General features: G+C 43.2%; 1 pseudogene across 1 annotated transcript; it reads left to right on the plus strand.

Annotated features, from left to right (window-relative positions):
• The first annotated feature begins 5055 nt into the window (after positions 1-5055).
• Positions 5056-9674, plus strand: LOC308037169 (myosin regulatory light chain 2, smooth muscle minor isoform-like; annotated as a pseudogene). The gene is made up of 4 exons (XR_013923631.1): positions 5056-5305; positions 6891-7088; positions 7311-7472; positions 8511-9674. The product of XR_013923631.1 is annotated as a myosin regulatory light chain 2, smooth muscle minor isoform-like (transcript).
• The last annotated feature ends 475 nt before the right edge of the window (positions 9675-10149 follow it).

A 10149-nucleotide genomic window follows, 5' to 3' on the forward strand; every position in this document is an offset into this window, starting at 1 on the left:
AAAGTGTTGAACTCTAGAAACATAAGAAACAACGATTTTAAAAAGTGGTTCAGAACAGGCAGGAGTTTTGTATGTGGGACAAGGAACACCCCATTGCTGGATCATAAGAGGAAAAGTTGTCTCAGCTTCAGTGGCATAGCTGCTCTGCGACAGCAACGTGTGTGCTGGGGTCAGGTACCACCTGGTTTGATGCAGAAGCCTCATCCCAAGCCCATAGCATCTCACCAGTGCAGGAGAGAAACACGGGAGATGTGAAAGAAGCCACCACGCTTGCCTATAAATAAAAAATACTGCTGACAGCATCAGCAATACAGAATACTGTGCAAGCAGGAGAATCATAGAATCAGAGAATGGTTTGGGTTGGAAGGGACCTTCAAAGTCCAAACCCCCCTGCAATGAGCAGGGACATCTTCAACTAGATCAGGTTGCTCAGAGCCCCGTCCAGCCTGGCCTGGAATGTCTCCATTGATGGGGCATCTACCACCTCTCTGGGCAACCTAGACCAGTGTTTCACCACCTTCATTGTAAATTGTTTCATCCTCATGTCTAGCCTGATCTCCCCTCTTCAAGTTTAAAACCATTGTCCCTCGTCCTATTGCAACAGGCCCTGCTAAAAAGTCTGCCCCCATCTTTCTTATAAGCCCCATTCAGGCACTGAAAGGCCTCAGTAAGGTCTCCCCAGAGCCTTCTCTTCTCCAGGCTGAACAACCCCAACTCTCAGCTTGTTCTCACAGCAGAGCTGCTCCAGCCCTCTGATCATTTTCATGGCCTCCTCTGGCCCCTCTCCAACAGGTCCATGTCTTTCCTGTGCTGAGGGCTCCAGAGCTGGACACAGGACTCCAGCTGGGTCTCAGCCTTTCCCTTGGGGCTGGCGCTGGGCAGCTGAGCAGAGCTGTTCCCCAGAGCCACATGTTCTGCCCAAACCTCCCCGCTCTGCCCCAGCCAGGGAGCCCCCGGGGGCACAGCCGGGCTGCTCCACCACCCAGTCACTCAGTTCAGAAGTTTTATTTCTGTCAACGAAGTCAGAAATACAGGAAATCTCTCATTGCTTTCACAAATTAGGTGAGAATTAAATGTGTCTGAGACCTCTGGCCGCCTGTTACACCTGGTGGCTTTGTCCAAGGCAGGTAGAAATTATTCCAAAATGGGATTACAAACTGACACGAGCCCTTTTTTCTTAGGAAACCAGGCCAGGTACGCAGCCTTACTTAGTGTCTCTGAACTCAAGATAGATGAGTAACTTTAACTTGTTAAAGACAAGTAATTAACTTGTTAACAAGTCTTCCAGGTGCACCAGCTCCATTGGTCATGGCCACAGCATCTCCTGAGAATGCACCACAGTGTAATAAAATGTATTTTTACATTTTCTTGGGTTGGTTACTGGCTGCCCTGCACCACCATGCTCCCCTGTCAAAGACAACCAGGAATATGATTTATTTTTCCATCAGAAAATGGCAACAGCCGAGGCCTGTGCTGCTTTACGAGGGAACTAAAACTCTAATTAAAAAAGCATTGAGCTACTAGAGAGAGTTCAGAGGACGGTGATGAAGCTGGTGAGGGGTCTGGAACACAAGTCTGATAAAGAAACAGCTGAGGGAACTGGGGCTGTTTGGCCTGGAGAAAAGGAGGCTGAGGGGAGACCTTATCGCTGTCTGCAGCTACTGAAAGGAGGGTGTAGCATGGAGGGGGTTGGGATCTTCTCCCAAGTAGCAAATTATAGGATGAGAGGAAATGGCCTCAAGTTGTGCCAGGGGAGGTTTAGATGGGATATTAGGAAAAACTACTTCATGGAGAGGGTTGTCAGGCGTTGAACAGGCTGCCCAGGGAAGTGGTGGAGTCACCATCGCTGGAGGTGTTTAAAAGGCATGTAGATGAGGTTCTTAGGGACATGGGTTAGTGCCAGAGTTGGACTCGACGACCTTAAGGGTTTCTTCCAACCGAACTTATTCTATTAAAAAGAGGCGGTTGGAAAGGCAGCACGAGCGGCAGTTTGGCGGTGCCCGCGGTGACAGCCGGCGGGACACACGCCCCACTCGCCGGCGGCCGGGACAGGCGGGGCGGTCCCGGGCGTGGGGGAAGGCGGGAACCGCGCCCGGCCGCGGGGCGGGGCGAGGAGATAAGACCCCGCCCCTCGCCGCGAGACAGGCGCGCAGGAAACTCCCGCCATTGCCTTACAAGGGCAGACGCGGCGCTGCCTCCGCCCCTCGCTCCTGGAATGTGGTGACCGCACCGCGCTGTACCAACGCTCCAGTCCGCCGGGGAGGGGAATGACGGGACAGAGGCTGAGCCTGTGGTCTTGACCTCATCCTCCCGAGAAGGGCCGGGATGCCTGAGAGGAAGCGTGAAATAGACAGTGACCGTTCGGACACGCCTTTAGCACGGCTTCTGCCGTGGAAGCGACGAGCCACATCACCAGTTCCTTCCCCCCCTCCGCGCAGATGGTCTCGCCCACTCCTCCCTTCCTTCCTGTGTGCCGGCGGGGCGGCGGCCGCTCGCTGTCCGGAAGTGCCGCCGTAGCCGCTCCCCGCCGCACCCGCCCGAGGATTCTCTCCCGCAGCCGCCAGGTGAGCAGGGCCAGCGGTGTGCGGGGCGCCCGCTGACCACCCGCGGGGTCTGGAGGCAGGGGGAGGTGAGGGGTGCGCGGGGCAGGGACACCTGAGGAGCCGGGCCGGTGCTGGACTGGGGGTCGCTTGCGGCATCGCTCGCCTCGGCTGCCCTGCTGGGCCCGTGGGCTGCCCTGCTGGGCCCGTGGGCTGCCCTGCTGGGCCCGTGGGCTGCCCCTGTGAGCGGGGCTCCGGGCCGCTGTGGCGGGCACGGACACCCTGTGGGAAAGGATTGGCTGCGTCCTCCCTCTCCAGCCGGTTCCTCGCCGGTATTTAGAGGAGAGGAAGGGCCGGTCTGAAAGTTGCTGCGGTTGGAGGAGGCTGAGGTGGCAGGAGAGGCCGTGAGTCCTTCCCTGCTTAGGTGTTGAAATAATTGCGGCCGCAGCTCAGCGGTTAGAGGGAGTTCACGCTGGTTGCCACTCTAACTTACAGATAGAGGCTTCGTCGAGTCACAAAAAACAGATTGTGAGGCAGCTGTACAAGGGTTTAGGAAAACTTATTAATGAGGAGCGTATTAAGATGTTTTTCAAGACTATATGAGGTTGTATAGGATAGTGGGTTTCTTTGTAATCTCTTTATTGAGCCTTGCCACAGGTCTGGGGAGTGCATTGGCCTTATCATCTCCTCCTGCTGCACCCAGACCGCGATGGATGGGCCGTGGCACTGGATGCTGTAACTGGTTACATGGGCAGAATTTGGGATTTAGTTTAGAGATTGGCTTTTGAATTGGATGATTTAAGAGAAGGTAACTGTTATATATCTTGGCTTCATAAAGTTCCCAAATTTCTGGTAGTGTTAAGATGTTCAGTACTAAGTTTTATATAGAGACTTTCTTGGGTGTGTTTTTTGTGTTGTGGTTGGTTTTTGTTTGTTATTTTTTTGTTTTTAATTTTGGGTGGTAGACATAGTCATTATAAAACCAATGATGAAACATGAGGATGTTCTCTGAAGCATAATTTTTGGTCACTGCCTCTGAACAGATCCAACTTGCACTCGCTAGTGGGTTGTAAAGTTTCATATCTTGTTGTCTGGCTCAAACTCTTTAGTTGCTCAGTTCTGTCACCTTCCAGGGCTGTGCTCCTGTAGTTTGATATTTATTGCTGTTGCTACATTAACAAAACGAATATACATGTACACTTACTAAATGAATGTACATGGACAAGCAGGAGAGAGCAGTGCAGTGTGGTTACTACCTCTCTCGTCTAGTGAATGTAATTCATTCATTTTTTTTAAAATGTGAAAACCTTCCTAAATAAAGGTTATGTTTTTGGAAATATGGTAAGTCTTACAGGCAAGATCACACATTAGAAGTGTCTTGAATAGTTCCTACAACAAGGCCCAGACAATTCCGTGCATTGTAGTATTAAACAACAGGGACTAAACCTGCCTGTTGTGACTTGTACGGTCTAATGTGAAGTATATCCACTTTTTCTCTACTGAAATTCTTCTATTTTCAGCCTGCACTTATTTCAATTATAAAAGTGTGGTTTTTTTAAATAAATGACATGGTGGATATATCAGATGAAATCCTGTTTTCTCTAAAATTAATGGGTCTAGTGCTTGACTCAAATGAGGTGAGTTCTTGTTCATTACATCATTCACTGCTGTGCAGAGAGAGATAGTAAGTGTAAACACTTAGAACTTTTTCATCATCAATTGATCTCTTTAAGTAAATGCACTGTTGTCCTTGTTTTTTCTGAACACATTCTGGTTTATCACCCTCTTTCTAACAGGGTTTCCCAGAGCTGAGTGCAGTATTTCAAGTCCCAAACTTGTGCTGAAAGGCACTACAATCCTGCAAGACCTAATGTTTCTCTCTATGCAGGCTGGCAGGTCTGTTCAAGTGAGAGAGTTGTGCCTTCTGTGTTCTGTGTCCCTGCTGGAGAGAAACTTAGAAAATACTCATGCGAGTATTGGCAAGTTTTTCATCTTCTCCGGTACCATATTCTGAAATTGTGATCTTCTGAACAGAATTAGAAAGAATGGGGCTCTTTTCCCACCATGTGTAGCGACAGTCAGCAGTACTCTGATTTTGTTATCTCACTATGGTGAGGATTGAATTGTACGTGAGAGAAGTGCAGGTTGTGGCTTGCTGTGAGTGCTGCATTGCAGCACCAGCAAAGTAAACTTTTTAGTTTACTTTGAATAGGCTGTATCCTGGAAAGTATTAATTATTTCAGAGAACAGTTATTAACAGATATCGTTTGACTCTATTTTGGGTAATGGAACTTTTAATCAGTAACTCACAGTTTAACAGTAGTTTGTATGAGTGTTTTTACTAAGGTAAGAAAAAAAACCTTAAGTTACACACAACCCTTGACTGCAGCTTGGAAGCAAACTACCTTTATTATCAGCTGTCTTCATAAATATCTGGATGTCAGGAGTTCATATTTATTTGTTGAACTGTTGTTGGAGGCCAAACATCTCAGATAGCTTGTGGTTAGTGAATGCAATGAAGAGAACTTCAGTGTTGTTGCATGATGTGTAGTTGCATTTCATAGGCTATTTTTAGTTCGGGACATAATGGTTTGTTTTAGACGTCAGAAGAACGTTGGATATGCATATGGGATTTAAAAGTGTGGAATTAGCAGGGGAAATCAGTAACACCCTTTGTAGACAGACTGAGAAGGACATAACCATGGAATATCCTTTTATGATCCAGATGTTTGGTACAGCATGTCATGTATCTGATCCAAAGCAAGGTAAAATGTCTTTCCTTTAATTAAAACCAAAACAGCTAACTGCTTTTTGCCTGAACATTGGATTGTTTGACCATATGAGAGAGTTACTTTGCTTAATTTTACTTCCTTTTTTAAGGATGAATCTGAGTTTAGTGACTTCAGTCATGCTTTTCGGGAGTCTAACAGAAGATATAGTAACTTTGAGCAAACTATATGAAAAGCTGTTAGAACTGTGCGGTAGCTCTGATTAGAATTGTATTGCTGACTAGGTATTTTTTTAAAGTTATAAAATTAATACTTAGTGTAAATTTTTTAGTGTTAGTATTCTTGTGACTACAGGTGAAGCTTAAATTTGTCCTCTTTCAGGACATTTGCTGCAGGCATCTCGTAGAAGGAGTCTGGTTTGCATAACATTTGTTTGGGTATAATAAAGGATTATAGCAGCATGGATTTCTTGCATTAGATAAAACTAAAGCATAGAGATGTACAAGGCTCTGAGAAACGACATTTGACATGGTCTATCTTACTTAGAGCAATGTTGAGGTCTTTGTATTTCAGTGAATGACTCAGCTTTTCCTGTTGTACTGTCAATTGGAGTTGAACACTACATGTTATAACACTAAAACAGTCAGGGTTAAAGTGAGGTTTTCCAGTTAACTGCTTCTATTTAGCTGAGAAGACATATTTAAACTACCATGTTTATTTCTTCATTTGACAGCTCAAGGGAAACAATCAAATTAGTGTATTTGTGATACATGAAACTATATAAAGATTGAGAACATAGAAATGTGTTTCTTTTAAATTATCAAACTTTTAAAAACTTCACATTTTTAGGACTATGATGTTACTAGTTAATTTTAAAATGCTGGCACTTGCATATGAATTGTATAATAGCTCTGCTGTGTAAGAAAATAGCAATGTAGTGCTTTTGAACCACGTCAGTGTCCTTTTTCTAACACATACAATCCTCCAGCTGACTTTGAAAGAAAACTAGTTGGAGTTCCCTGGCAGATCTCTTTTCCAGCCCCAGCACCATCCCACAAATTTCACAAAAACTTCAGGCTCTTGTCAGAGTCATTCTGTGTCCTGAGACCTACTGCTCTTCTAACAGCAGCTATTCTAACAAACTGCTATTCAGAGCCTCATGTTTTGTTTGTTTCCTCCCAAATGTTAGTTTACCATCCTGCTTGATTTATTGAACCACTGTGTACCATCCTGGGTTAGCAGCCCATATCCTTCTATGTGGTAGGTCAACAATGTCTTCAAACCTGCTAAATATGTTGTCATCTTAACTGGTAAAAGGTGAATATGGGTATTGAATCAGTAATATAAGCACGAGATGAGTTTCATTTCAAAAACTATTATTTGCTCTGGTCTTTAATGTAGCCTGCTATTGGCCTACAGTGCCAGTCCCTGAATCCTGAAAGACATTATGCTTAAGAGCAAATTAAATCCAAATGAAAGAAAACAGATCAGAAGCTATTAAAATAAAGGTGTATTTTGGGGTGTTTGCTTATAACATGGAATGGATAAAGGAATTCCTTCCCAAAGGACTTGTAATTTGATTTACTAAGGCTAAATTTTGCATATGTTTCTGTCTCCCTAGAACCAACAGCCAACATGTCGAGCAAAAGGGCAAAGACGAAGACCACCAAGAAGCGGCCTCAGCGCGCCACTTCCAATGTATTTGCCATGTTTGATCAGTCGCAGATTCAAGAATTCAAGGAGGCCTTCAACATGATCGACCAGAACAGGGATGGCTTCATTGACAAAGAGGACTTGCACGACATGCTCGCCTCCCTTGGTAATGTCTGGAGAGAGGGCAGGGGGTTCTGCTGCTTGTCTGTCTAGCTAATAATTCTCTCTTGTCAATAGAATAATATAACGTTTGCTAACCTGTTGCTCAGGGATCTGTTACCGTGACTCTCAGCTGTGAATAAAAGTGATGGCATTTTATGAAAACTAAAGGCTTTGCTTGTGTATCTGATCTTGAGATTTTTTTAAACTACGTGTATGTTTTCTGCAGGGAAGAATCCAACAGATGAATACCTGGATGCCATGATGAATGAGGCTCCAGGCCCCATAAACTTCACTATGTTCCTTACAATGTTTGGTGAGAAGTTAAATGGCACAGACCCAGAAGATGTCATCAGGAATGCTTTTGCCTGCTTTGATGAAGAAGCAACAGGTATGTGGATAACAGTGTACGTGTATTAATTCTATTACTTTTGTGACAATAAATACTTGTATTCATAGAAGTGGTGATGAATTTGTTAACTCTGAAAGTTCTGATTTCTGCAAACCAAACATCTTGCTATGTATCCTCAACAGCTGAAATTACGTTTTCAAACACTAAAACTTAAAATGCCAAACTTCTGGTACTTTAGTTGTGTTGTTCAAGACAGGAGAAATGGGAAAAAAAAGGTGGTTGGGAACCAGGGCCTTAAATTTTTCCTAACTTAAAATTCAGCTTTGGGACAACTTTTGTAAGGGGGTTCTGTGTTTTCAAAGTTGTTGTGCTTTTATGAAGAACTTTTCTGTTGGCAGCTTGTATTCAACTTCCCTCTGTGAAGCTGCACTTAACGGAGAAGAAAATTGATTCCAAAAAAACCTTGTGTGACTCACAAGAGTGCTGACAGAAGGAATCACAAATTATATAAGGCTGCTTGTTTAATAAACAATGCCAAAAATGTATTCTTTGCAACCAGTCTAGTAAATCTGAGTTTTGTCACTGACTTAAGATCAATTTAAAATCTTGGAAATATTTCAGGCTTCCTTGTGTTTCATGCATTTGTTGAACATCAGTAGTCAAGTTCCTTTTTTTTTCTGTGGTTTTCATTAGGAATGTTCTAGACAAACAGATGCCCTTTGTGTGAAATGTCCAGTTGTTAGAAGGCTCTCGGTACTACCAGTACAGCCCTGCTGTTGGGCAGAAGGTCCAATACATATATGACAAATTTGTGTATTCCTTGAAATAACTTGGGCAAATCATAAAATGGCCTTTACTTGGAGTAGTGAGACCATGCAAATGTACTAAGAGGCTTGACTTGATTGAATGCTTGTAATTATTTGGCAATTATAGTAATAGGCTTTAATGGCTTTGTTTTCATTTGGCAACAAAGACTGTAGGTTTCTTTAATTGAAACAAAGAATTAAAGGAAAGAAATTTACACTACCCACTACAAAAAAATCCTTTATTTTAATGTCCTCTGACTTTGTGTTCTAGGGTTCATTCAGGAAGACTACCTGCGAGAGCTGCTGACCACGATGGGAGACAGGTTCACAGATGAAGAGGTAGATGAGCTGTACCGAGAGGCACCCATCGACAAAAAGGGCAATTTCAACTACATTGAATTCACGCGCATCCTGAAACATGGAGCAAAAGACAAGGATGACTGAGCAAAGCTCCCGATACCTGCAGATTATCTCTGCTTTACACTTCTGTTTATTTTTGAGGGTTTCTTCCTGATAGAACTTGTTGCATGCATTTAGCTTTACAGCTTTTGCCTTTCTCAATGTATTTATCTATTCCAGGCCATTTAGGCCCATTTGCACCTGTGTAATCAAGACTGGAAGCAGGGAAAATATTGTGAGGAAAAGGATATGGGGACAAAAATCCATGGATTTGGTAGTCCAAGAAAATAATCTCAGTGTTTCTGGTTTAGCTGGATTTTTACATTTTTGTAATAAATGCCATTTTGAAATAAAGATTGCTATATAGATAAAATACCTCAAGTTACTTTGTGAAGAATGACATTTCTATTATGTGTTTACAAATACAGATGTGTTGGTTTTTACTTGCAGTTACAAATCAAGGTGGAAAACTCATTTTTGTAATGTGTTTTTTTGGTGTCACATTGTTCTGAAATGCTTATAGCATTTTGTGCTGGCGTTTTTAAAAAAATCCAGGTGTACAAACCTCTTTCCTCAGGGTTTTGAAGTGGCATCTGACTGGTGGAAGTAGTTTAGCCAAATAAATGGTTAGGGTAGATGGTTACAGTAGCCTAATGGCCAGCAGAGAACATTTACGATTCTTAAGCAGATATCATGCCTGGCTGTTATTTCCTTTGTAATATTGATAGGGGTTTTTTTAGCAATATTTTTCATGTCAAATTTTTCCAGTTTGCTAATTTTTTTTTATGGCAATAAGTGGGAATTGGGTAAAGTTTTTTTTCTCCTTCTGCAGAAGGAAGCTTGTGCAAAGGGATCTGACTGTGAGCTACTGTGTGCTGGTACTAATTAACAGCAATACACGGCCAGTAAAACCTATGTAATGCTTTATTGTTCTGCAGTTTTTAATTTGCATGTGAGAATGTGAGCAAAGTACTTCTGATTAACTTGGTAAACGCCTATACATGCTAAAGTCCTTGCTGCTTCTTCCTTGCTTGTGTTGATTAAGCTGGCTTTTAAGCAAGCAAGACTCATTCAAAAACAGTTGTGCTGATGCTATTATCTCAAATACCAAGAAAAGAGGAAGATGGTTCTCTCCTCAGCGTGACTATGGCCTTCCATGATTCTCATCATCTTGGCTACTGTAAGATAAAAAGCATAAGAGGAATTTCTTACCTACATATTGATGAATTAAAGTGATCATCTCTTATCCATGCCCTCGGCCTACTTCACACAAGTTTAAAACACCCAAGAAGTAAGAACTTTACAAGCCATTTTGAGTTGAAGTAAAGGCTGGGACAGCACTAAGTGTCCCAGGAATACTGTAAGGAGGGCTTATCTTGTGTCCTGTGAGGTAGTATGATGGCTTGGTTTCCTAATCTTGCTCATGTTCACAGTGTGGCAGTTCTTGAAGATACTCTGGCTTTACCTTTGTAACTAAGTTAATTTTACGAAGTGTACTCAGTAGGCATACT

Source organism: Nesoenas mayeri (genome assembly GCF_963082525.1).
Source record: "Nesoenas mayeri genome assembly, chromosome: 2".
In the NCBI taxonomy this organism is placed as follows: domain Eukaryota; kingdom Metazoa; phylum Chordata; class Aves; order Columbiformes; family Columbidae; genus Nesoenas; species Nesoenas mayeri.